A 27,456-nucleotide genomic window follows, 5' to 3' on the forward strand; every position below is an offset into this window, starting at 1 on the left:
AGCTGATATCCATTGGGCTTGCTAAGGTAGCCAGCAGGTGAGCACGGCCTGGGTACTCCGACACTCTGTCCCCATGAAGGACTGAGGTATCCAGCCCGTGCTGCATGCTCGGGGGCAAATTAGCCCAGCAGGGAACCCGGGATACACCACAGGCCATGCACACCCTGAAATGCCCTGCAATTTCCGTGTCTCCACAGGGCACATCTGGTGTAGGGGCTGTTTGGAGAAGGGACCCATCTGGGACAGTCCCAAAATCCAGGGTGTTTTCTGATCCTTATCCATGCCTTTCACAACTATTGCCACCTGAAGCTGTCATCTTCCCCATTCCCAATGAGGAATGCTTCCATCTTATCCAGCGGTCTCTTTTCCATTCTTCAGAAATGAAAGGAGCGCCTGTGCTGAAAGCTGAGTTCCCTGGAGGAAGCAGTGATTCTGTGCCAGCCTCTGCTGCAGGAAGGGAGGCGATGCCAGGCACAGCCACAGGAGGTAATTGCTGTGCCTCTGGGCCTGAGCCCTGCTGAGGCTTGAGCTGCCCTCTCTGCTGCTTGGCACTGCGGGCAGGCCCCAGGCAAGACGGGCACAGCCCAGAGGAATTGTCCCGAGCAAGCTCAGGGCACTCGGGTACTGAGCTGTCCTGCTGGGCTCTCTCCTTGGGAGACACGTCCCAAAACCTGGGAGCGGCTGCCAGGGGTGCCCATGGTGGGGAAAGGGCAAAGGGTGTTGTATTGCACTAGGTATTGAGTCGGTTGCACTGGGTGTTGGGAAAAAATGTTATTGGGCACGTGGATGGTATATTCCCCCCCACATGGTTCCTCCCTCACCCCCCTGGTCTCTGTATCCCTTATGGTCTGTCCCACGGATGGTCCCTCCCCCCACCCCTCTCGGATGTCGCTCCCATTGACCGTGGCCCTCTTTCCCCGCCCGCACATCCTGGCTCATGAAAGCCCACCGAAGGTGAGGCACGCCCTCTTTGCTGCCGTGGTGGTCGCCTGCGCTAGGTGATCTGTCCCACACGAATAAACTGGACACTTTGACGCATGTGGCAGGGAGCGCTTTTCGTCTTTTATCTCGTTCATGTGGTTCTGTGTGGGCTTGGGTCCTGAGTGAGCCGGGTTTGGACTCATACAAGCCCAGAGACCGGGGATACTGCAGGTGGCACCCACGTGTTCCTCTCCCACGATGGCCACGAAGAAGCTGGTAATTTCATGCGTGGCTTAAAGTAGCTGTTGGACTTCCACCTTCCCCTGTCTTCTTCGTCGCGTTTTTGCAGGCAAAGAAGGCGTGGGGGCAGAGTCGGGACCCCGCTGCACCCACAGCGGGCCGATTCCAGGACGGGGACTTCGTTTCAGCTGCTCCAGCCAGTCGCGTCCCCGCGCGGGGTGAGTATTACCCGTGCGGCTTAGTGGGACCCCAGGGGGGCCCTCACAGGGTGGGGGTGCGTGAAAAACACCAATCACTTGTTTTTAAAATTTTTAAAAGTTTAATAGTAATAAAATAGTTATAAAAATAGTAACACAATTAGAGTAATAACAATTTGGACAAATTGAATTAAGACAATATGAGACAATAAAAGCAAAGAGTTACGGACGTCCGGGTACCTTTTTCTGGGCCTCAGGAGCCCGAAAAAGGACACCCGTTAACAAAGGATTAACCCTTAAGAACAATAGCCTGTTGCATATTCATACACTTCATACATGATGCATAAATTCCATTCAAATACAGGATTCTGTCTGGTCAGTGTCAACTTCTTCCTTCTAATCCTAACAGCGCCTCCAAGGCGGGAAGAGGTTCATTTCTTCTGATAAGAAGGCAATAAATTCATTTTCTCTGAAAGATCTACGTGTCCTGTGGCTGCTATCTCGCTGCAAGCCCTTTCTTTTAAACAAGGCATCCTACATAGCATCGTTTTTATTTTAACAATTTTTACAACCTAAAACTATATTTTACACTGTACTTAAGGAAATTAGTACAGCATTATTTTCTAGCACAACACATATAATATTCATTTTAATATTAGCGAAAAGCCAATCATAAAACGCATGCATTTTTCACAACCCCTACTCTTATTCTTTGTAAATCATTTGGCTTGAGCAATATTTTTTTCTACTTGCATCTTCTGGACTATCTGGCAAAGTGAAACAGGGGATTACACAAATAAGAAGTATAAAAACAGTTGTAACACAAAATGAAAGATCTTAATTTCTTCTAATACCTTACCCCACCAGCTAGATTTTAACATTGTTTTCTAATTTTTGGACTGGTACCTGGGTTATTATATGCATATGTATTTTTCTTTTTGATTTCTTTTGCTTTTGCTAGAATGACTTTTCTGTGGTCATCAACTTTCGACGATCTGTTATATTGAACTTTCCAGTAACACCCCCTTCTTTGGCCAATAAATAGTCTAAAGCCAACCTATTCTAATACCCTACAGTTTTCCTTTGGCTTAGCTGGCTTAATATTAACTCTTAATGCCTGGGCAGCCTTATTTGCTATCATTTCTGTAACTGCTTGGCGTCTTGTAATACTATTCAGCAGATAATTTGGAGTCAATACAGAGTTAGATTGTTTTGCTGGTTTTACCTTTTCGTTTATTATTTGGTTTTTTTCCCAAATCTTGAACCGTATCTTCAAGATTAAAACAAATCCATCTCTCTCCTTTTGGACATTCAGTTCTAAATCTATTGCCACTTTTTCTTAAGTTTCTTGTAATCTAATAATTTACTCTATTTTGCCTACAAGTTCTTAATTTGGATGGGTCATAACAGTGGCTGTTGACATAGGTGTATGTAATAAAAGAGGAACTTTGGTTTCTTTCCATGTGATGCTTTTGTAGCATTTGTGACACAATCTTGCTGGTATCCCGAAAGGGAAAAGACAACAAATGAGTGCCAGAAACAGGAATAACAGAGGTCCAGTATGGCTTATACTCCCATCTCCCATGCCTGTGAGGCTGCAACCCACAGGAGGTTTATTTGATCTTCTTGGTGGTGAAATACAGAGGCCAATCTGGTCTTGCCCTCTATTTTTTTGTCACTTTCTCTTAACTAATTTCTAGGCAAATTGTTTTTGACACTCTTTAACTGTGGTCTCTTACTGTTCCTCAGGTATCTCTCATTCAACAGGCGCTAATAATTCCCATCCACAAAACCAAGTTATTACTTTAACACTTTTTGCAATAAGAGCATAAATTTTGAGAATTACAATACTAATTACTCTCACAATTTAAGCATTTACTTATAGCCCAGCTAGCATGTCCAGTATTGGAATGAATCAAATAAAGTTTACTAACGAAAATGGCAATTCCCCTTCTCCCCTATACAATTCTCAGGCTAAGGTCAGAATACAAAAACAGTCTTGATCCTTCTATCTGAAGTATTCCTACCCCAAGAAGATGTTTTATTCAGGCAGTGCTCAAAACCAGTGATATAAGAATTATCTTATTTCTTAATTCAGTGTTATTCTTTGTACTTTTCTTGTATCATTTGGGTTTTCTCAAACTATTACCACTCAGTCCCCACTGGAAAGTCAGTTCGGTATCACCCGGTTTAAATGTGATAGTCCATTTTTCAGGTTTCTTGACAAGTCTTGATTCTGCTGGCATGAAATTCACCTTCTTTCTGTGATTCTGATCGTTGCTTCAGTAGTACCTGGAAAGGACTTCTTAATAGCATAGTAATAAAAGAAAGATAATACTGCATTAACTTTTACTATTCGCTTTCCTTCTAAACTTTCTGGGTTTAGCTAAAAGCTTTTTCTACAGCCGCCTCTTCTTCTTCAGGAAAAAAACCTTCTCGTTAACAGCAAACAAAACACACAAAAGAAAAAAAAAAAACCAAAAAAAACCAAAAAAAACTTCTTACTTAAGAAAAACAAACCGCTTTGTGAGGTTTGGAGAGTCATCAATCTTTGCTTTGATTTTTGTCTTTCAGTGCTAGCCCCTCTCGCCCTCTCTTCACAGCCCTGCTGTCAATGCTGTTCTTGGCCCTTGCCCCGGTGCTGCCCCTTGGCTGCAGGGCCGGAGCCGGGGAGAGCAGCCCCGGGCATGGGGACCCTGGGGATCTGCCTTGGGTCTCTTTTGCCCTCTCTCTGTCTCTCCCCTTCTCTCTCTCAGCCCCCTTGCCGGGCCCACGCTGCCATCCTGGGCTCGGGACCCCGACAGTCTGGGAGCCCCCCCGGCAGTTCCGCCCCGGAGCCAGCCCGCTCCTGGCCGCAAACCTGTGTCCTCTGCTGCAGCACCGCCCGGGGCACCTCCATGGATCGGTCCCTGCCGCAGCCCCCGAGACCCCGCCGCTCGTAGGGAGCGCTCAGACACCTCCCAGCCTTGACAGCCCCAAACTCGGCGTCCCCAGGTGCTCCTGACATTCTTTTTCTTTCTCTCGTCAACTTACCCTCTTTTCCTTTCAAGCAGGGCCTGTTCTGCTAAGGCTTTTCCGGACCCCAGTGTGGCATTGAATAACCTCCTAACAACCATGTGCTAAGATAGTTCTCTCTTTTCATGCAAAAACCTTCATTCACACTTCTACTCTCTTCTAGCACCAAGATGTCATCACTTCACATTCTAACATCTCAGACTTTCTCAACTACCTCTCTACTTCAACTTCTCTCTTTCTTCTCTCTCAGTTGTAACCTTTATGGGGTCGATATTTAATCTTCCCCTATTTCTTTCTTCTGCCCAAACTTCTATGTTGATTTTTTTTTTCCTTCATCCTCTTGGCCTAATTTCAAAACTCTACCTGTCATTTTCCTATTTTCTGATATAACTCTTATTCTGGATTGCACTTGTAAGACTCTTCCCAATAAATTGCTACCTGCCCCTGGGACCAGTAACACATCTCCCATCTAAATTTTAGTTTCTTCCTTCAATTACCACATCTTTAATGACTAGAAATGTAAAACATTCTCTTTTTGCCCCTGTTACTTTCACTGTATGTTTGCTTACACTAAAACCTTTTGGAGCAATTAACAGGCAGGTTCTCTTTGCCCCTGTGTCTATTACAAATTCCAATTCTCCCACTTTTAAAGTTATCATAGGCTCCAGATGGTATTTGTCCCCAAAAAAATTAGAACCTATGACTTCATTATTTTTATGTGCCCATTTCTTTAAAGATTTTCAGATCTTCTGCTTACTTAGGACCATTTTCCTTTTTCTCTCAAGTTTGTTTATCTATTTAGTTGGAGTTTCTTCTTTCCCCTTTAAAAGCTGCCCTTCAAAAACCTTTTGTTTTGGCATTTCGCCTTTGATATGCCGTCTCATTTATTCTCTTGGTTATGTAATTCTGATAACAATCCATGTGTTTACTCCTCTCCTCATTATTTTAACCCCACTCAGGAGGTACAGTTGGCATTTTGTCTTCTCTGGGGGTCTCCGCAGATTATCTTTTTCTTAAGCTTTTATTTCAGTTGCTCTCATTAATTGCTTTTCTTCCTGAGAAAAATATTATTTTCATTACCAACCGCATCTCTTCTCAAGTATAAACGTTTGGACCTAAAAGTTGGTCTAATTGTTCAGCTATGCCTATGGGATTCTCCAAATATCCCTTTTATTTATTTCTTAACATTTCAGACCTCAGACGAAGTCAAAGGAGCATTTACAAACTCTGATCTGTCCCCCCCTATGAGAACCTCTCTTAATGGAAATAGACCAATCTCTTTATCTCATTCTTTTTGGATTTTTATCTTCTATAGCCTTTCTCCCGTATTTCTAGGAAGAATCAGGAGAGGGCTTTCTTCTAACTGAACTTTTAGTGTTTCGATAAAGTGATTATTTTAGAAAGTTCCCCTGAGCAGCCGGAGCTGTGGTTACCAAGGGAACGGGGCCCAGGGCATGACGGGGACACTCGGCGTGACTCTGAGTCTCGGTCCTCCAAAGGCGGGGTCGGCAGCCGGCATGGCCCGAGGGGGTCGGCACAGCTCAGGGTCTGGGGGCTCCAAAGGCGGGGTCGGCAGCCGGCATGGCCCGAGGGGGTCGGCACAACTCAGGGTCTGGGGGCTCCAAAGGCGGGGTCGGCAGCCGGGATGGCCCGAGGGGATCGGCACAGCTCAGGGTCTGGGGCCTCCAAAGGCGGGGTCTGCAGCCGGGATCTCCCCAGGGGCTGTTCCGGTGCCGGCCGAGCTGGAGCGGGAATCGCCCCCACACGGGTGATGGTGGCTGATCTGGCAGAGACAAAGCCGGGACTGACCCCGGCTGCAGCGGCGGGAGCCGACAGAGTCAGGGCAGCCGGGGATGGGACAAACGGGACTCCCCTCGGTGCGGTCAGCGCGGTGACCACGGTGCACAGGGCAGGACAGACCCCCACCCCCTGCACGAACTGCGGAGCGGCCGCGGGCCAGGCGGCCGGACTGGGACAGACGGGCTGGGACACACGGACTGGGACAGACAAACCTCGAAAATAAGTTTCTCATGTACTAATCTTTTTCTTCTTTAATTAAGTTATCTCCCGTTTTAAATTTCTCTTAAGGTATGTGCTACTCTAAAGGCATACCTTGAATCAATATCTAACTCCTTTCTTTTGTGTTAAATTTTCTAATGCTCTTTTTAAGTATATAATTCACAAGTTTGCATGTTTTGTTTTTTTTTTTTTCTCATCAACTTCTGCATACCCTATATTTTGCAAGGAGTTGTATTTCTGTTTGTTAACATAACCCCCAAAGTGCTATCTTGGGGTATTTCTGTTGGTAATTTTTTTCTGCTTTTCTTTTTGTGGTATCTACCTTACTGGATTTCTGTCTCGTTTTTCAATTTTCTATCTATTCGTCTCCTGCTTCCCTTTTTCACTTTTTACTAACAACTTAAATACCACTTTTCTTTCAACAACTTACACCCAAAAAAACCCCCCATTTTTCTCACACTGCTTTTCAATACAATCCACCTCCCTCCAAGGAGATATGGTAAGGCTTAAAATGCACAATCGACATTACCTATACTTTCATTCGTCTACGTTCACTCACTTTTATTTCTCATTCACTTTCACGCATTCCTTCACACTCTCAAGACACAAAGTGGATCCTTATTGCTAGGAAATCACAGGTCCTTGTGGCCCCCTCTTTCGCTCTGGGGTTTACCTCCAGGTCTCAGTGTCACCAGGCCCCCGAGAAGGGCCTTACTCTGCTGCGTCTGGTGTCCGTTCACCTGTGAGGCTGTCTGCGTGTCTTCCACACTCTTCAGCTACGGCCCCTCACACGCCCAGGGAACGCCAGCTTGGTTCGCAGGTCACTCACTCCTCTTCGGCCCAGAAGCCCCCACCTACCCGGGAGCTACAGCCTGGTGTGCCGGTCACTCACTCCTCTTTCCACTGCCTCCCCCTTCCCACCTGCCCGGGAAGTTGAGGCTGACTCTGTGTCTCACTCTCACACACCACAAAACAACAATAAGGTACCTTTTACTTTCACATCACCTATTACAAGTTTAGGTGTTACTGGCCAGTCCCGGTGCTATTGGATATCCCTCAACCCAGCTGTGTTATTCAACCCCAGATGCTCTTGAGTATTTTTCCCCTCAATCCAGCTGTGTTGTTCAACCCCAGATGCTCTTGGGCATTTTCTGTCCCTCAACCCAGCGGTGTGGTACAACTACAGATGCTCTTGGGCATTTAATTTGTTTTGCTGTGTTGTCCAACCCTGGATGTTCTTGGGCATTTTTTTCATCCCTCAATCAGTCTGTGTTGTTCAACCCTGGATCTTGTTGGGGAAAAATTTCATCCCCCATTCTAGCTGTGTTGTCCCACCCTGAGTATTCTTGGGCATATCCTCACTCCGACAGAATTCTGCTCAACCCTGCTCTTGGATGCTCTTAGAATATAAATCCCTCAACCCAGCAGGTTTTAGGGGCCCCTCCTGTCCCGTTTCCTAGTGGATTGGGCTAGGAAACCTTGCTCCCTGCCTCCGAGGGGTCCAACCCCTCCCTGAGACCCAGTCCCAGTTACCCCCGGGGATTCTTTCACTCTCTTATCACTCGCTTTGTCTCTTTACTGGCCGCTTTTCTCGCGAAAAGACGAAAACGCAGCATGGGAGACCCCGCACTCACTGTGCAGGTCTGGGACAAGCAGCCCGCCTCTCATTCACACACATTCATCCCCCCGTACCTGCCACCCCAGAAGTACTTACCAATCCTTTTTCCTTCCCGGGTTCTTCGTGCGCACTACTACTCTTAGGGGGCCAATTGCCGCGGTTGTAGGGAGCCTTTTTCCCTTGTCTTTGTTTTATTGCCTCCTTTTGTCCACAGATCGTAACCTGCGTCTGTCGGTCACTTCAGGGGAAACAGAGCGAGGCTGCCAAAGAGGGCAGGGCGCGCCTTCCCCACTCTGACTCTCCTAAAGCACCGTCAGCGAGGTGTTAGTAACCATCCTCTGCTACCAAAATTGTGAAAAACACCAATCACTTGTTTTTAAAAGTTTAATAGTAATAAAATAGTTATACAAATAGTAACACAATTAGAGTAATAACAATTTAGACAAATTGAATTAGGACAATATGAGACAATAAAAGCAAAGAGTTACGGACGTCCGGGTACCTTTTTCTGGGCCTCAGGAGCCCGAAAAAGGACACCCGTTAACAAAGGATTAACCCTTAAGAACAATAGCCTGTTGCATATTCATACACCTCATACATGATGCATAAATTCCATTCAAATACAGGATTCTGTCTGGTCAGTGTCAACTTCTTCCTTCTAATCCTAACAGCGCCTCCAAGGAGGGAAGAAGTTCATTTCTTCTGATAAGAAGGCAATAAATTAATTTTCTCTGAAAGATCTACGTGTCCTGTGGCTGCTGTCTCGCTGCAAGCCCTTTCTGTTAAACAAAGCATCCTACATAGCATCGTTTCTATTTTAACAATTTTTACAACCTAAAACTATATTTTACACAGTACTTAAGGAAATTAGTACAGCATTATTTTCTAGCACAACACATATAATATTCATTTTAATATTAGCGAAAAGCCAATCATAAAATACATGCATTTTTCACAGGTGCACTCCCGGTGCAGGAAAAATTGGGCCCTGAAGGGATTGCGCTTCTCCGCGCGGCAGCCTGGGCGGGGCGGCTCCGGCCCTCCGCCGGTCCCTGTGCGCTGTTTGGGGGGTTGTTTTTTGCCGGTAGCGGATGCGCCGGGGCAGCGGCAGACCCCGCCGAGCGGCGCGGACCCGCTCCAGCCCCCACGCGGCGGCCACGTGGTGGTGGGGGTGCAGCAGCTGCTGTTCGCCATTTTGAAACCCGCGCATGGTCAAGGCCGACAGACCTAGAAACAGTGGCAGCTGTATCTCCAGGGAGGAGGCAACAGATTTCACCAGAACAACTTCAACATGTCATTTGCTTCATATGCAAAATAACAGGACACTTTGCACAGGACTGCCCCCAAAACCAGCAACTAAAGACACCCTCCACACCAAAAAACCCCGATGCCAGCGCCCACCCGCCCGGCACCACGACATAAATGCAGCGGGCTTCCCTGAAGGGGAAACCTCCCTCAAAAAAGGAAAGGGGGAGGAAGGGAAGCAGGGTGTGGGAACACAAAATAACCACTTACAGGATAAAATCTGGTGGTCTCACAAGCGTTTCAAGCTTGTGACCGCCAAAGCTTTTGCTTTCAGGTCTACCCAGTGGACAGTCATTGGAGTGGACCTGCCACAGGACTTGCAGAACTTGACAAAAGATCGCACAAGATTGGACGGTGAGTACTTTGTTATTGGGGACACTGCACACACACCCACGGAGATTGAGGTGGCTCCCATGACCATCAAAGGGGACACACCCAACCTCATTCTCCTGGCGCGCTGTCCACAGCCACCCTTCTCTTTGGCCAAGGGGCAAATCATCGCCCAGGCCATTCCTGTTCCAGAAGAAATTTCAGTAGATGACAAGGCACCAGGTGTATACTGGGCAGAAGTGGTTGGCGAGGACAAACCCATTATGGGATGCAACCTAATGTGTGGAACAGAACACCTCCCCGTGGAAGGGTTGCTTGGCACAGGGGCAGATGTGACGACAATCATACCTGAAAGGTTGTGGCCGTCACATTGGGATTTGCAACCCGTGGCTGGTCAAATCCAAGGTGTAGGAGGAGTCACATTAGCAAAGATATCAAAGAGCATTGTGCAAATTGAGGGACCAGATGGAAAATTGGCCAGTGTCCGTCCATTTGTTACTAATTACAAAGCTCCCTTGTGGGGTAGAGACACCATATCCCAGTAGAGGGTCAAATTGGTCATCCCTAAAACACCCCAGGATTTTTAACAGCAGCCACTGTAGAGCACCCCAGCCACAGGTTAACATGGCTGAAAGATGACCCAGTCTGGGTAAGACAGTGGCCACTCAGTAATGAAAAGACAGCGGCGCTCAAGGAGCTTGTAACAGAACAGTTGGCTAAAGGACACATTGAAGAGACATCTAGCTGCAGGAATTCCTCGGTCTTTGTAATAAAAAAGCCAGGGAAGGATAAGTGGTGGCTCCTTCATGATTTAAGAGAAATAAACAAAAGAACTGTGGACATGGGGTCTCTCCAACCAGGGATGCCCTCCCCAACAATGTTCCCCCAAAATTGGCAATTGTCTGTCCTAGACATCAAGGACTGTTTCTTCCATATCCCCCTACACCCGGAGGACGCACCACGGTTTGCCTTCTCAGTTCCCACCACCAACCGAAAAGCCCCAATGAAGCGCTACCACTGGAGAGTATTACCTCAGGGGATGAAATGCAGTCCATCCTTCTGCCAGGGGTACGTGGCTTCATTGCTGTCCCCAGTGTGCGCCCAGATAAAGGAGGCAATCGTACACTACATGGATGATGTGCTTGTGTGTGCCCCCGATGACATAATGCTCCAAGACACGCTTGACCTAGTGGTTAAAGTTTTAACCTCTGCTGGATTCCAACTGCAGGAAGACAAGGTTCAGAGAATGCCACCTTGGAATTACCTGGGCTTGCAAATCACGGTGCAGACCATTGTTCAGCAAAAATTGGGAATTAAGACTGATCCCAAAACCCTGGCAGATCTCCATTCCTTCTGTGGGTCTTTGAACTGGGTCAGGCATTGGCTAGGTCTCACTAACAGGGACCTAGCTCCCCTTCTTAATTTACTGAAGGGAGAGAGAGCTAGCCTCTCCCAGGGAGCTAGCTGACCCCAGAGGCAAAAACTGCCTTCCAAAAAATGCAGGAGGCTTTGGCTGAGAGGCAGGCTCATCGCTATAAGCCCCAGCTGTCTTTTGAGTTCATTGTTTTGGGCAAGTTACCACACATACACGGGCTGATATTCCAATGGTTTGAAGGACGAAAAGATCCACTTCTAATCATAGAGTGAGTTTTCCTCTCCTATCAGCGATCCAGAACCATCACACAGCCACAGGAGCTAATAGCTCAGCTAGTCTGGAAGGCCAGGCTAAGACTGCGTGAGTGGGCCGGTTGTGCCTTTGAGTGTATTCACCTTCCAGTCCACCTTTCTAAGGAGGGAAAGAGCTCTCCCGAGAGGTTAACCATAAAGAGGTTCGAGGACCTGTTCCAGAGCAATGCCAGTCTCCAGCTATCCCTGGACACCTACACTGGACAGGTATCAGTCCAAGCCCCGTCACACAAACTGTTCAATGAGGAATTCCACCTCATTGCTCCTGAGAAAAGGAGTCGTAGGCCAATCAAGGCGCTTACAGTGTACACTGATGCGTCCAGAACATCCCACAAGTCGGTGATGACTTGGAGAAATCCCCAGACCCAGCTTTGGGAAGCTGATGTTGAGTTGGTGGAAGGGTCGCCCCAGATTGCTAAGCTAGCTGCACTCATAAGAGCCTCTGAGAAGTTTTCGGAGCCAATTAATTTGGTTACCGATTCAGCCTATGTGGCAGGGGTGGTGTCCAGGGCGGAGCAGACAGTCCTCAAAGAGATCGAGGATGGGCATCTCCACAGGTTGCTCTCAAGACTAATTCATTTGGTTTCGCAGCGGGAGCACCCTTTCTATGTGATGCACGTGAGGTCGCACACCGATCTGCCAGGCGAGATCGCCGAAGGTAATCGCAAGGCAGATTCCCTTGCCGCTCCAGCAGAAATGGCACGCCTTCCAGACATCTTTCAACAGGCAAAGCTAAGTCACCAGCAATACCATCAAAATGTTCCACGTCTACTCCGTCAGTTCCAGTTAACACTCAGTCAGGCTCGAGCCATTGTGGCCACCTGTCCCAATTGCCAGCTTCAGGCAGTGCCATCCCTGGGTGTTGGGGTTAACCCCCCAGGCCTTGGGAGCTGTGAAATGTGGCAGACAGACATCACACACATTCCCAGTTTCGGTCGTATGAAATATGTACACATCAGTATAGACACATACTCAGGTGCAGTTTATGCCTCTGCCCATACAGGGGAAAGGGCTGCGCATGCCAAACAACACTTGCTGCAAGCCTTTTCAGTATTGGGGTTCCCTAGGGAAATTAGAACTGACAATGGCCCAGCGTGTGCCTCCAAGGAGTTCCTAGAGTTTGTCCAGCAGTGGGGAGTGGAGCATAAAGCAGGCATTCCCCACTCCCCCACAGGTCAAGCTGTGATCGAGTGTGCCCACCACACACTCAAAGAGGTCCTGGCTAGGCAGAGCAACTCTGCAGCGTGGATGACTCCACAACAAAAGCTCCGCAAAGCCCTATTTACCATTAATTTTCTGAATTGTTCATTTGAAAACATGAATCCTCCAGTAATGTCATTTCAATAATAACCGGTTTAAGTTGTCACAGCGTCCACCAGTTGTCATTAAGGACCCAGAAACTTGAGAAACCAAGGGTCCTTATGAGCTCATCGCCTGGGGGCGTGGTTACGCGTGTGTATCCACCCCCTCAGGCCCTCGATGGATACTGCAGGAGTGGGTAAAACCTTTCGTCCCCAAAAATCCAGCTCCAGCAGACGGGGATAAGAAACAAGCAGCTGACGCTTCCAAGAGACGACGCCGCCGGAAAAAGAAGGAAGAATCTTCCTAAGAGAGTTAGCTGCATTCCGGCAGACCCATGAACTTGTATGTGTTTGGTTTTGTTTTTACAAAAATGTTTGATTTCCTTTGTAGCACAGAAAATCTACCTCCTACCTAACCTCATGATGAGCCCTGTCCGAGCTGTCATCTTGTTCATGCTGAGCAGTCTCAGAGCTGCGTGGATCGTTCCTCAGCCAGCACCTAACGTCCATGCAGCTCTCCGAGAAGTTAATCCGAGGACTGGTTCAGCGGATTGTTCAAGGACTGGGGACTCTTGGGGTGGTGGACCTCTATAATGAGGACAATTTTGTGGTTTTTTTGTTCTTTTCCTAATCATGTTAGCATTCGGAATTCTACATTGCATGCTCTTTAAGGCTATCAACGGTTTGGTCTCCAGTACCGCAGAAGTCAACCGCTCAGTTTGTGGAACTAAAGCAAATTGACAGGCCCATAAACCATGAGTGGTGGACAAATTCATAATCAGCAGTAGAAATAGTCTGACATATTTCCTTTAGTTTTGGTTAACAGAAAAGGTGGAGGTGTTGTATTGCACTAGGTATTTAGTTGGTTGCACTGGGTGTTGGGAAAAAATGTTATTGGACACGTGGATGGTATATTCCCCCCCACATGGTTCCTCCCTCACCCCCCCTGGTCTCTGTATCCCTTATGGTCTGTCCCACGGATGGTCCCTCCCCCCACCCCTCTCGGATGTCGCTCCCATTGACCGTGGCCCTCTTTCCCCGCCCGCACATCCTGGCTCATGAAAGCCCCTCGAAGGTGAGGCACGCCTTCTTTGCTGCCGTGGTGGTCGCCTGCGCTAGGTGATCTGTCCCACACGAATAACTGGACACTTTGACGCATGTGGCAGGGAGCGCTTTTCGTCTTTTATCTCGTTCATGTGGTTCTGTGTGGGCTTGGGTCCTGAGTGAGCCGGGTTTGGACTCATACAAGCCCAGAGACCATGGATACTGCAGAGGGGGAGAGCAAAGCTCCAGTGGGTCATGACAGGGCCTGGCCACATGCCCTTGAGAACTGGGCAGTGTCCCATCAGAAGGAGGGCAGGAGGGACACAGGGAGGCAGGGATAGCTGTGGCACTGCCTGTTGTAGTTTCCCTCTGGGCTTTAGTGAGGATTTCCTCTGTGTGTGAGTGGGAGCCCCCAGGGCCCTGGGCTTCTCTCGTTGCCCCTTCCAGAGATGTTGCACAGGACCTGCTAAGTGGGTAGAGAGTTACCAGGAGCCTGCCCAGAGCTCCCTAGGCCCCAGTGCAGCTTTGGCCATGTCCATTGACATCTGGCTCCCATGCCCTTATCCGACCTCCTTGCAGTGTCCATTTCTCAGAGGCAGATGGGGATCTCAGCACGCCCTGAAAAATGTTGTCCTCTGCTCTGTTCTAGATGAGGTTGCTGGAAAGGCATCACCATTAGATTGGTTGGATAAAGTTTTGAAGCCCTTGGAGCCTCCTGCAGGTATGTTCTCACTGTCCCACCAAGGATTAATCATTGACAACCTGGCAGGACCAGGTGACAGAAACTTCTGTGAATGTCGAGTTACAGGTGCTTCTGCAGGGAGGACTTTTGCTGCTCCTTTTCTGGTTCCTGCACGCAACCCCAGCGCCGATCGCAGAGGTGAGTAGTGTGTCCCTGCTGACCCCACAGGCTGAGCCCTGCTTTTGTGGCATCCAGTCATGGGAAATGGAACTACTTTCTCTTAAGGTCCTCCGAGAAGGAAGAACAAACCTAGAGGCGAGACGAAATCGCTTGAGTCAAACAACGTCTTGAAACGAATAGTGGAGGAACTGCACAGAGGGAATGGTGAGAGCATTTCCCTCAGCCTTGTCCTGGGGCTCAGCAGCCGGGGGCTTTGGCTACACATCGGGACATGCTGAACCCGGCACAACAGGAAGGGATCCATGGCAGCCTTGCTGCCCCGCTGCTGCTTCCACGCCCTGCAGGGCTGTTTCCCAGCCTGGCCTGGCTGCAGCTTCTCCCCAGCCTCTGCAGGAAGGCATTGGGCATCAGCTGACAGGCCGAACAAACATCAACAGACCCTGAAATTCCCCCCAGTATCCTGGTCTCCAGATTAGGAAAAAGGAGGTGGTTTACAGCAGGGAGAGATCTGACCCAGCCCCAATAACCTGGCCATTTTCCTGGTCTTTAACAAATATTGCCTCCTATATATGCCAGCGCCCAAATAGCAAACAGCTCCCTCTGATGCAGCTGTCTCCCTTTGTTTCTCAAGAGATGGACATAGAGGTTCTGTGGAAAGCAGCATTTCCTGAAGGAAGCAGTCGCTCTTTGTTGCCAGCCCCTGCCACAGGAAAGGAGGAGATGCCAGACACAGGCACAGGCACAGAAGGTAATTGCTGTGCCAGGCTCAGCCCTTGGCAGGGCTGTGAGGCAGCAGCTCTTCCCCAGGGCCTGCCCTGCACAGGCCCGGCAGCAGCCAAAGCTGGAGGTGCCTCTGGAGCTCGTTCACAGCCCCGGGGAAAGGGGACTCGTGCACCAACGTCCCGCCCGCTGCAGCTGTTCCAGAGCTGGCCCTGAGTGCCCAGAGGCCCAAGGCACAGGAGCAGCCCCGAGCGGGAGCCCTGCTGCGAGCCCAGGGCCAGAGCCAGCCTTGGCACAAAAGGAAACAGTTCTCATCTTGGTTTGCTTCCAGACTGGGATACTGGCAAGGCTTCTCCATTAACCTGGAGGTTTGAAATTGTGAAGCCCACTGGGGGTTCTGCAGGTGCGTTCTCACTGTCCCACCAATGCGTAATCATTGACAACCTGGCAAGAACCCGGTGACAGAAGCTTCTGTGGCTGTTCAGTTACAGATGTGACTGCAGGGACAACTTCACCAACTCCTGGGCTGGATAATGAGCACCAAACCAGCTCCCATCACCGGGGTGAGTAGTGTGTCCCTGCTGGCCCCACAGGCTGAGCTCTGCATTTGTGGCATCCATTCATGGGAAATGGAACTACTTTCTGTCAAGATCCTCCAACAGTAAAGCCAAAACACACAACAGCCAGGAAATTCCAGAAGCCATTTGAAGTCATGTGGCAACTGCTGAAGGAAGAGCTTCAGGGAGGACAAGGTGGGTGCATTCCCTCAGCCTTGTCCTGGGGCTCAGCAGCCGGGGCCTTTGGCTGCACGCCGTGCCCGGCACAGCGGGAAGGGATCCATGGCAGCCTCGCTGCCCCGCTGCTGCTTCCACTCCTAGCAGAGCTGTTTTCCCAGCCTGGCCTGGCTGCAGCTTCTCCCCAGCCTCTGCAGGAAGGCATTGGGCATCAGCTGACAGGGAGCCCGAACAGCACCACAGGCCATGCACACCCTGACATCCCCTACAATTTCCCTGTCTCTGAGCAGATCAGGAGGCGCACAGTTGTTTGCACAAGGGAGTGCTCTGGACCAATCCCAAGAGCCTGGGCCTTTTCCTGATTCTTATCCATGTCTTTGAGAAGCATTGCCTCCTGAGCTGCACCCTTGCGGATGGGAAACAGCCCCATCTGATCCAGTGTTCCTTTTTCTTTCTGCAGAAGTGGATGCAGAGGCTGTGCTGAAGGCGGCGTTTCCCACAGGAAGCAGAGATTCTGTGCCAGCCTCTGCTGCAGGAAGGGAGGCGATGCCAGGCACAGCCACAGGAGGTAATTGCTGTGCCTCTGGGCCTGAGCCCTGCTGAGGCTTGAGCTGCCCTCTCTGCTGCTTGGCACTGCGGGCACAGCCCGGACAAGATGGGCACAGCCCAGAGGAATTGTCCTGAGCAGGCTCAGGGCACTCGGGTTCTGAGCTGTCCTGCGGGGGTCCCTCCATGGGAGACACGTCCCGAAACCTGGGAGTGGCTGCACGGGGTGCCCATGGTGGGGAAAAGGCAGAGGGGGAGAGCAAGGCTCCAGTGCGTCCTGAGAGGGCTTGGCCATGTGCCCTTGGGATGGGGAAGGGGTCCCAAGGCAAAGAGGGATGGAGAGATAGAAGAAGGTGGGAAAGGCAGGAGAAAGGGCAGGAGAGTCAGACGGACAGGGGGACAGCTGTGGCACTGCCTGATGAAGTTTTCCCCAGGCATTTAGCAAGAGTTGCAGCTGTGGGAGTGAGAGCACCCAGGGTCCCGAGCTGCTTCAGCCGCCCCACCAGGGATGTTGCACAGGGCATGCCAAGAGGGTGTAGAGTGACCAGGAGCCTGCCCAGAGCTCCGCAGGCCCCTGTGCAGCTTTGGCCTTGTCCATTGACATCTGGCTCCTACAGCCTTACCCGACCCCCTTGCAGTCCCCATTTCCCAGGGGCAGACGGGGATCTCTGCATGCCCTGAAAAATGTTCTCATCTGTGCTCCGTTTTAGATGAGGTGTCTGGAAAGGCTTCTCCATTAGATGGGGAACATAAAGTTTTGAAGCCTTTGGAACCTCCTGCAGGTATGTTCTCACTCTCCCACCAAGGAATAATTGTTGACAACCTGGCAGGAACCTGATTACAGAAGCTTCTGTGGCTGTTGTGTTACAGATGTGTCTGCAGGGAGGACTTTTCCTGTTCCTTTGCTGGTTCCTTCACCGAAGCCAGGCTCCCATCGCAGAGGTGAGTAGTGTGTCCCTGCTGACCCCACAGGCTGAGTTCTGCTTTTGTGATATCCGTTCATAGGAAATCAAACCATGTTTTTTGAAGGTCCTCCAACAGGAAAGTACAAATCTACAGGACAGAAGAAAGCTCATGAGCCATCTGAATACAGGAGGCAAAAGACAAAGGAAATGCAGCAGGCAGGACAAGGAGGGTGCATTTCCCAGAGCCCTGCCCTGGGGCTCAGCAGCCGGGGGCTTTGGCTGCACATCTGGACACGCCGTACCCGGCACAGCGGGAAGGGATCCATGGCAGCCTCGCTGCCCCGCTGCTGCTTCCACGCCCTGCAGGGCTGTTTCCCAGCCTGGCCTGGCTGCAGCTTCTCCCCAGCCTCTGCAGGAAGGCATTGGGCATCAGCTGCCACGCAGCCCAAACAGCAGCACGGACCTCAGATCCCCTGGGATTTCCCTGTCGCCAGTCAAATCAGAAGGGGCAGCTGTTTGGAGTAGAGAGGGCCTCGGCCTAACCAAAAATTTTATAGGGATTTCTTGCTTCTTAACCATGTCTGTGACAAGCATTGCCTCCTGAAGATGCCCCATCCTCAATGGGGAACAGCCCCACCTGACCCAGCTGTACCTCATCCTTTCTCCAGAAGCAGATGGAGAGGCTGTGATGAAGGCTCAGTTTCCTGGAGGAAGCAGTGGCTCATTGGCAGCCTCTGCTGCGGAAAGGGAGGCGATTCCAGGCACAGCCACAGGAGGTAATTGCTGTGCCTCTGGGCCTGAGCCCTGCTGAGGCTTGAGCTGCCCTCTCTGCTGCTTGGCACTGCGGGCAGGGCCCAGACAAGACGGGCACAGCCCAGAGGAATTGTCCCGAGCAGGCTCAGGGCACTCGGGTACTGAGCTGTCCTGCTGGGCTCCCTGCGTGGGAGACATGTCCTGAAAGCTGGGAGCGGCTGCACGGGGTGCCCATGGTGGGGAAAGAGCAGAGGGGGAGAGCAAGGCTCCAGTGCGTCCTGAGAGGGCTTGGCCATGTGCCCTTGGGATGGGGAAGGGGTCCCAAGGCAAAGAGGGATGGAGAGATAGAAGAAGGTGGGAAAGGCAGGAGAAAGGGCAGGAGAGTCAGACGGACAGGGGGACAGCTGTGGCACTGCCTGATGCACTTTTCCCCAGGGCTTTAACAAGAGTTCCAGCTGTGGGTATGAGAGCCCACAGGGCCCTGGGCTGCTTCAGCTGCCCCACCAAGGGTGTCGCACAGGGCATGCAAAGAGGGTGTAGAGTGACCAGGAGCCTGCCCAGAGCTCCCCAGTCCCCTGTGCAGCTTTGGCCTTGTCCATTGACATCTGGCTCCCACAGCCTTACCCGACCCCCTTGCAGTGCCCATTTCCAGAGGCAGACGGGGATCTCTGCATGCCCTGAAAAATGTTCTCATCTCTGCTCTGTTCTAGATGAGCTTGCTAGGAAGATTTCTCCATTAGATTGGCTGAATAAAGTTTTGAAGCCTTTGGAACCTCCTGCAGGTATGTTCTCACTCTCCCACCAAGGAATAATTGTTGACAACCTGGCAGGAACCTGGTTACAGAAGCTTCTGTGGCTGTTGTGTTACAGATGTGTCTGCAGGGAGGACCTTTCCTGTTCCTTTGCTGGTTCCTTCACGGAAGCCAGGCTCCCATCGCAGAGGTGAGTAATGCGTCCCTGCTGACCCCACAGGCTGAGCCCTTCTTCTGTGGGATCCATTCATAGGAAATGGAACCACTTTCTCTTAAGGTCCTCTGAGAGGGAAGGACAAAGCCACAGGGCACAAGAAAGCGCATGAGCCAAATAACATGGTGATGGAACTGCACAAAGGGAATGGTGAGAGCATTTCCCTCAGCCTTGTCCTGGTGCTCAGCAGCCGGGGGCTTTGGCTGCACATCTGGACACGCCGTGCCCGGAACAGCAGGAAGGGATCCATGGCAGCCTCACTGCCCTGCTGGTGCATCCACGCCCTGCAGGGCTGTTTGCCAGCCTGACCTGGCTGCAGCTTCTCCCCAGCCTCTGCAGGAAGGCATTTGACATCAGCTGCCATGCAGCCCAAACTGCACCATGGATCCCCTGCATTTTCCCGGTGTCTGAGCACATCCTGAGGTGTGGCTGCTTGGCAGAGGGAGGGCCATAGGAAGCCCCAAAGGCCTGTGGGGATCAGGATTTTCCTGATTCTTATCCATGTTGTGGACAAGTATTGCCTTCTGAAGAGGCAACCACCTGGATGAGCAATGATTCCATCTGATCCCACCAAGCCTCTTCCTTTCTCAAGGGATGGACAGAGAGGCTCTGTGGAAGGCGGCTTTTCCTGCAGGAAGGAGGGTGATGCCAGGCACAGCCACAGGAGGTAATTGCTGTGCCTCTGGGCCTGAGCCCTGCTGAGGCTTGAGCTGCCCTCTCTGCTGCTTGGCACTGCGGGCACAGCCCGGACAAGATGGGCACAGCCCAGAGGAATTGTCCTGAGCAGGCTCAGGGCACTCGGGTTCTGAGCTGTCCTGCTGGGCTCCCTGCGTGGGAGACACGTCCCGAAACCTGGGAGCGGCTGCACGGGGTGCCCATGGTGGGGAAAGGTCAGAGGGGGAGAGCAAGGCTCCAGTGCGTCCTGACAGGGCCTGGCCACGTGCCCTTGGGATGGGGAAGCTGTTCCATGGGAAGGTGAGCAAACAGGAGGGCGGGACAGAGGTTAGGAGCAATAGCTGTGGCACTGCAGATTTCCCCAATCATTTAGTGAGGGTTTCGTGTGTGGCAGCGAGGGAGCCCCAGGGCCTTGGGCTGCTACAGCTGCCCCTCCAGGGATGTTGCACAGGGACTGCAAAGTGTCTGGAGAGTGATCAGGAGCCACAGGCTCCCACAGCCTTACCCCACCCCCTTGCAGTGCCCAATTCCCCAATTCAGAAGGGGATCCCAGCACATCATGGAAATGGTTCTGTAGCATCTGTGCTCCCTTCTAGATTGGGATCCTGACTTGGATTATTTGGAAATGGTGGTAAATGGTAGTTTGAAGATGTCAGATGCTGGAGACATGTTCTCAACGTACCTTTCCTGACAGAATAATCAGTGTCTATGTGGCAAGAGCTCACTCATATGGCATTTCCTTTAAGTTCCTCTGAAGATGGTTCAGTTCTGGAAACTTTGCCCTGTTACCTTCTGGAGCCCTGAGGGATCCCACAGGATCACTGTCAGTGGGAGGAAGGAGCATTTATCTGTCCATCCTCCTCCCATGTGCAATGTCAATGTGTCCTTCCGTGCAGTCTGTGCAGTCACAGAGGAGAGCAGAGAGGGAAGGGGATGGGGCCAGGGCTGTGCCCCGGGGCTGAGCCTTGCCTGCAGCCTGAGGATCTCCTGCAGCATCACAGGAGCTGTTCTGTCTTCCCTTTCTTTGCAGCTGAATCTGTTGGTGAAGGTGATCTGGCTTCCCAACCCACGTTCAGGATTGAGCCTCTGGGACATGGTGAGGGTAGGTCAAGGCCTTTCCCCTGGGAGAGCTGCCAGCTCAGAGCCCAAAGCTCGGCCAGGGGGGCATTGCTGCACGTGCCAGGACAGAGCCATGCATGTGTGTGCCCTCGCCCTGCACGATCCCCTCACACCTTGTGCTCAGGCTTGGCAGCTAGTTGGAGGAAGATGTGTCCTGGCCCAGCCCCAAAAGGCCAGATGGTTTTGAAACTTTATCTCCATTGTTGATAAGCATGATGTCCTGAAGATGCCACCAAAAGAAATCAGAAATTGTTCCATCTGATCCAGCAGAACTTTTTCCTTTTTCAAGTGATGGAGCAAAAGGCAGGACAGAAGGGAGTGTTTCCCCAAGCAAGCAGAGGCCGACTGGCAGCCCCTGCTGCAGGAAAGGAGGAGATGCCAGACATGGGCACAGGCAAAGGAGGTAATTGCTGTGCCACGGTCTGCCATTTAGCAGGGCTGTGTGGTGGCAGCTCTTTCCACCAGGGCCTACCCTGGCCCGGCCCAGCAGCAGCCAATGCTGGAGGCGCCTCTGGAGGCCTTGAGGCCTCTGGAGCTCGTTCACAGCCCCGGGGAAAGGGGACTCGTGCACCAACGTCCCTCCTGCTGCAGCTGCTCTGGAGCTGGCCCTGAGTGCCCAGAGGCCCAAGGCACAGGAGCAGCCCCGAGCGGGAGCCCTGCCGTGAGCCCAGGGCCAGAGCCAGCCTTGGCTCCTGACTGGGCAGGGGCTGCACTGGCTCCTGACAGGGCCTGACTCAGTGCCCTGGGGTTGGGGAAGCTGTCACGGGGCAGGGAGGGCCAGGGCTGGCAGTGGCTGCTCAGGGATGGGTTTGGCCCATGTCCCTTGAAGCAGCCACTGCCCAAGCAGCTCCACAGCCCCCGGGCTCTCCTCCCGGCCTGCTGGGCTTTGTTGAGTGGCACAGCCTGTGCCAAGGGGCGGCAAGGTGCCTGCAGGCCCCAGCTCTGGGGAAAATGCAGAACGTCCTGCCCGCATCCACCGTGCTGCCAGCTCAGCAGTGCAGCACCTCACGGTCTCACGCTCCCCATTGCTCCCACAGGTGCAGCTGGAACCACTGCGCATGTTCCTGATTCCCAGAAGGGCCCTGGAGGGGGTTTCTGTCAGGGAACAGGCTGCTGGCTGGAGTTACTGGCAGGCCTACTTCTTTTGGAGCTTGTCTTCATGTTGTGCTGCTTTGGAATCTGGTATTCCTGGAAGAGAAACGGGTGAGTGTTTTGTTACTCTCCTCCTCAAACAGCTTCTTTTGAAAGTCAACTGCAGACAGGAAACATTCCCAGTGAGGCTATGGTGTAGGTGTGGCCAGTCCATGATTGTCCAAAGAACTCTGCTGAGGGTTCTGTTGCTGCCCAGAGCTTTCATTGGCCTCCTCATTGCTGGGCCTTGTCCTGGGGGGCCCGCTGGGGCTGCAGCCAGTGCTGGCTCCCACTGAGGCTGCCTGGCCCAGAGCAGCCCCAGGGGCACAGGGCAGAGACAAAGCACAGTGGGGAGGAGAAAGAGCAGGGACGAGATTGCCCTTGAAAGGCAGAGGTGCTCTGGGGCCCGCTCCTGCCCAGGGACCCTGCCCAGAGCCGTGCCCTGCTGGCCGGGGCCTTGAGGGGCAGCTGTGCAGCTGGGCCGAGTTGTGCCAGCAGCTCCAGCCGTGCTGGGGAGCCTTGCCAGCTCTGGGCCCTGCTGTGCAGGAGGCTCCCTGTGTGCCATGGGCATCTGGGGCCTCAGCCACCTCCTCTTTCCACAGTTCCACCGCTGGACAGGAGTTGTAAGACGGTGGCTGCACCTCACACCCAAACAGCGGGAGCAGCTCCTCCAGCAGTTAGAAGAGCCTGCGCTGCCCTGTCCAGAGTTCTGAGAAGAAGACTCCAGAACAGCCATCGACAAGGAAATCTCCTATTCTCCTGGAGATCCCACTGACACCTCCTGTCTCCATGTATATCCCCAACCTACTTCCATCTCCTTTTTGATCATCTTCTGTCCCGTCCCGACTTCTTCTATAGACCCCAGCAGCAGCCCAGCACCCTCCAGCCCCTCCTGAGACCAACATGTCCCTTCCTCTCCCCCCGAGCCCCCTGGTCCCGCCCTCTAAAAAACACTGAAGTTATCCCCGCTCTCTGCCAGGCTAGGTGATGGCCCTTTCTTTTGTTGCACTAAAGGGAAGGTGCCGTCACCCCAGTGTTTGGGTGGCAGCTGCAGCACAGCCCAGCTGGCAGCCGCACTGGCTGAGCTCCATGGCCAGGAGCAGCCATGGATGCCCACGGTGTGGGCAGGCAGGAGCCAGGCAGGGGCTGCTGTGACCAGCGGCGGGATCCTGAGGGCTGGGGGAGCCCAGGGGGCAGGCAGCAGCATGGGGCTCCCAAGAAAAAGAAACCCCATTTGCTTAGGTTTTCTGTTTTAGAAATTAGAAATTTGTAGAAGTATTTCAAAATAGTTTTTCTGTAGAGAGACACCCCCAAATATATCTTCCCAATTACTATAGTGTTTAAAGATTTTTGTAAGTAGTTTTAGAATCGAGAGAACAAGTGACCTTATTTTGTCTTCACTTTTCATTCTTAGAAATATTTAGAAATATCTTTTGTAGAGAGAAATCCCCAAATGTTTCGTTCCTGTTTCCACAACACATCTGTATTTTTGAAACTGGTTTTGGAGTTCTGGAAAATATTTCCCCTTTTTAAAATAAAAAATAAAATTGCATTTCAGTGGTAATCTTTATTCTAGGAAGAAGTAAGACCCCTTCAGCCAGCCAGCCTGCTGCAGAGGCTCTTTTCCCGCAGGAGCCTTGTACCTAGTCACAACCAACATGCATAAAACCTTTTCCCTGATATTTCCTGGGATTTTTGACAGGCTCCCGTCTTAGTCTTCTCAGACAAACTTTGAGCACAGTGGGAATGTCTTCAAGTTGCCGTCTTAGTTTGCTTCTGGTGGAATTCCCTCAGTTCTAGAGCAGGGCCTTCTCTCAGCTTCCTGCTGGCCCCAGGCTCTCCTCCCGGCCTGCTGGGCTTTGTTGGGTGGCACAGCCTGTGACGTTGCTCCCACATGTGACTGAGGGCACAGCTTAAGCAGAACCTATCCATCCTGTCTGCAAAAACATTTATCACTGAAAGACACCAGGTTTCTGAAATAATCTGGGGAAAGTCTTGGTCATGAAGCTTCCCCAACAAAGGTGGGCCTTTCCAGGTGATATCAGCACACCTTTCAGGGTGAAAAGGTGCCTTACTGTGCAGAGAACTGTTCTCCCAACCCACTGGGCCTGAGGGGCATTTACTCTTCCACAACGCCAAGGTTTCGGCTGCAGCAGGAGGAGGAGCTGTGCTGAGTGAGAAGCTGAATCAGAAGCTTCAGAGTGCTCAGAAAGTCCTCACAAATAGGTCCCTGTCAGTGGGGATGTGGATCATTCCTCTTGGGTTCAGGTGCAAACTGGGCATTTTGAGTAACATTTGCAGCCTGTACTGGCTCCCTCAGGCCTTACACAGCCCAGGGCAGCAAAGGAAACTTGGAAAAAAGCATTAATTCCATAAAAGTGGTGTTGGGAAAGCAGGAGATAGCAAAGCACTGCTGAAAGCACTCAGTATATGATATAAATTATTCTTTGTTGATATACTGCAAAATATTGTTCTAATGGTGGGAGGAAAAAGAAATAATGATCAGTTATCTCATTAATAATGTTCATTTTCTCTTCCAGTATTACCAGCGGGTTGAGTTAATTGTTAAGCATGACAGTTGGACTTTAATATCTCAGCTGAAGATTCCAGTCACAGCAGTCTAGTTTAATAATTGGGTTTCTTTCTCCCTCATTTTGACTATAGCATACTTATAGCAATTATTAAAATTCATCATAGCACAAAAATAAACCATTGAAATCTCACCAAATGGCAGCACAACAGAGCTCTGCTTAGCATTTAGTGGAGAATTCAGAACAGTTTCTTGGAAAACAAGGAACAGCTTCTCTGATAATTCAACAGCCACAATGTGACCGTGGACACTCAGTGAAAGCCAAGAGTGCTTCAGGTGAGCCAAGGCAGTGTTGAACAGGCTGCTGTCACTAAAAAAGCGCATTCAAACTTCACCGGCAATTCCCTCTGAAAATGCAAATTCATATGTGGTTCTTTAGCTATAGGTAGTTCATCCAAGCCATGGCAGTTTACCAGCACTGGCAGAAAGTTGTTTTAACACTGCAACATCAAACTGTTTTGGAGACTTCACCGTCTGCCTTGGAATGGCTGTAGGTGCCAAGTGGACACAGTTTCTGCTGTGAGGAACATAAAATCCTCCTTACTGCTCTTCCAGACTCTTTAAAGACAAGGTTTATCTTCCAGCATGAGCACAGCTCTGCATAAGCTCATTGACCCCAAAACCTATAGGCATCAAGGCACCCAGCAGAAATCCTGCACATTCCCACCATGCCAGAGAGAAATGGGGCTTATTCTAGGACTGACAAATAGGCAAAATTTTGAGAGGTGAGAGTGGAATGAAAGTAGAAAACTTGAGAAAAGCCTGATGTTCATAGTTTTGGGAGAAAGGGCAGCAGGACTGTAAGCTGCGTGCTCACCATCTCCTCCTCCAGGTGCACACAGGGATGGAGCAGCCCCAGTGAGTGGTTTCAGGCATTGAAACCACTGTAGACTTGGAATCAATTTACAAGTGAAAATAAAGACAGAATAATCACAGAATCCCAGACTGGTTTGGGCTGGAGGGATCTCAAAGCCCACCCAGTGCCACCCCTGCAATGACAGGGACACCTCCCGCTGTCCCAGGCTGCTCCAAGCCCCAGTGTCCAGCCTGGCCCTGGGCACTGCCAGGGATCCAGGGGCAGCCACAGCTGCTCTGGGCACCCTGTGCCAGGGCCTGCCCACCCTCACAGGGAGGAATTTCTTCTTAACATCTGACCAAGTTCTTGGTTACACAGACACCAGGAACTGTCTCACTCTGCAGCAGGCTGCAGTCAATGTCTGCTGAAATGTGACGCACAGAATCCACCACAGGTTCCTCCTGCACACATTGTCTGCACTCCTCTCACGACACAGCTCTCACAACCAGTCCCAGAGTGCTCCTGCTGCCCAGGAGGAGATGGGAAAGGGCTGAGCCCTGGCTACAGCCTTGGCAAGAGCTCAGCAAGAGCCATCGGTGTCACCGCAGCCCGAGAGACAGAACAGGGAGAGAATTTCTGTTTGCCCTTTGAAGCTGAGAAGGGACCAGTTTGTGTCTGAACAGCATTCCTTCATGCCTCCCCATATTATCTAAAAGTAGGAGACTTAGCAATTAAGCAACCCTCAGATGAATAATTGAGGAAAGCTAAAGACTGGAAAGATACCAAAGGCTTCCCTGACGGGACTGCAGAGTGATGCATTGCCTTCCAACTGCAGATGAACCAGGCCACAACCAACCTCATCCTCTGGCCACTATTTAAGAGCCAGGAGGAAAAGACTGGAAGCAAGAAAACACCAGCTTACTACAAGTTTTGCCCTGAAACTCCATTGGCACAGGAGCCCCAAGCTTTCCTGCATGATGCTTCGTGATTCCCCGATGCTGTTACAGCCACGCTCAGCTGCTGCACAGCCCATGCATCGTTCACTTGAGCAGCCTGAGCCTGGGAACACCAGAGAGTATTATCAGAGCACAGGGAATGCTGCTCTAATTGTTGGTTTGCAAAGTTATGTGGATAAATGATCATCCGGGGAAAGAAACATGGTGTATGTGCAGCTAATCTACTTAGAATTTGTTGTAAATAAATCATATTGAATATTAAAACTATTCCCTATTCTCACGTTAAAATAACTCCTCAGTATTTTCATCTGATCTTACCAGAAATGATGAAGCTGGACTTTGCTGTCCACCTCTCCCATTCTTACCTCTTGCACTGCCAGGAAAGTGCTAAATAGATGAATTGCCAGCTCCCTGCAGCAGAGAGCTGATCTTCTGGGCCCTGTGACACACAGATGAGGGAGTCAAACCACAGAGGTCTTTGGAGGCTAAAATCCTGTGTCTCTGTGGTGCTCACAGCAGCTGGTGCCAGGCAAGAGGTGAGCAGCTGCACAGGTGACCTGAGGGCTGTGGGGAGTTGGAAATCCCACATATTTTGTTCATGTGTCAAATCTGGGCTCTGTTTCCTGTGGTCACCCCATAAACTCCATAGGTGAACTCACTAAAAATGGCATCACAGAGATCCCTGCAGATCAGCTAAGTGCAGATACCAGGTCAAGGACTGGACTCACTTACCTTGGAGATCTTTTCCAGCTTTTGTGATGCCTGACTGTATAAACTGAAGCTGGTCTTTTGCTCATTCTGCATTTTTGTCATAGCTCCGAATCAATCCCTTCAGAACATCAGCTGAACAAGTATTGCTCTCCAAGCAGCTTCTCACACAGTAGAGGGATGGGCAATAGAAACCACACAATTTTTTTTACAAAGGTGTGTTTGTTCTTTTCTAGGACAATTTTGGAATCAAGTGCTGTAGCACAAACATGTTTTTTCAGGTTCACAATAGCCCCTCACCTTTACTGGTTCTGCAAAG

General features: G+C 50.9%; 3 long non-coding RNA genes across 3 annotated transcripts; all 3 read left to right on the plus strand.

Annotated features, from left to right (window-relative positions):
• The first annotated feature begins 678 nt into the window (after positions 1-678).
• On the plus strand, positions 679-13,505 carry LOC141726590 (uncharacterized). Its single transcript, XR_012577715.1, has 3 exons — positions 679-1,379; positions 9,590-9,669; positions 13,024-13,505. It is a non-coding gene; the product is annotated as an uncharacterized LOC141726590 (long non-coding RNA).
• Positions 13,506-14,481: 976 nt separating this feature from the next.
• Positions 14,482-16,010, plus strand: LOC141726589 (uncharacterized). The gene is made up of 6 exons (XR_012577714.1): positions 14,482-14,556; positions 14,644-14,742; positions 15,170-15,286; positions 15,590-15,661; positions 15,744-15,821; positions 15,909-16,010. It is a non-coding gene; the product is annotated as an uncharacterized LOC141726589 (long non-coding RNA).
• Positions 16,011-19,076: 3,066 nt separating this feature from the next.
• LOC141726608 (uncharacterized) lies at positions 19,077-22,153 on the plus strand. Its single transcript, XR_012577725.1, has 5 exons — positions 19,077-19,138; positions 19,226-19,312; positions 20,868-20,939; positions 21,246-21,359; positions 21,994-22,153. It is a non-coding gene; the product is annotated as an uncharacterized LOC141726608 (long non-coding RNA).
• Positions 22,154-27,456: the final 5,303 nt, after the last annotated feature.

Source organism: Zonotrichia albicollis, chromosome 36, assembly GCF_047830755.1.
Source record: "Zonotrichia albicollis isolate bZonAlb1 chromosome 36, bZonAlb1.hap1, whole genome shotgun sequence".
Classification (NCBI taxonomy): Eukaryota; Metazoa; Chordata; class Aves; order Passeriformes; family Passerellidae; genus Zonotrichia; species Zonotrichia albicollis.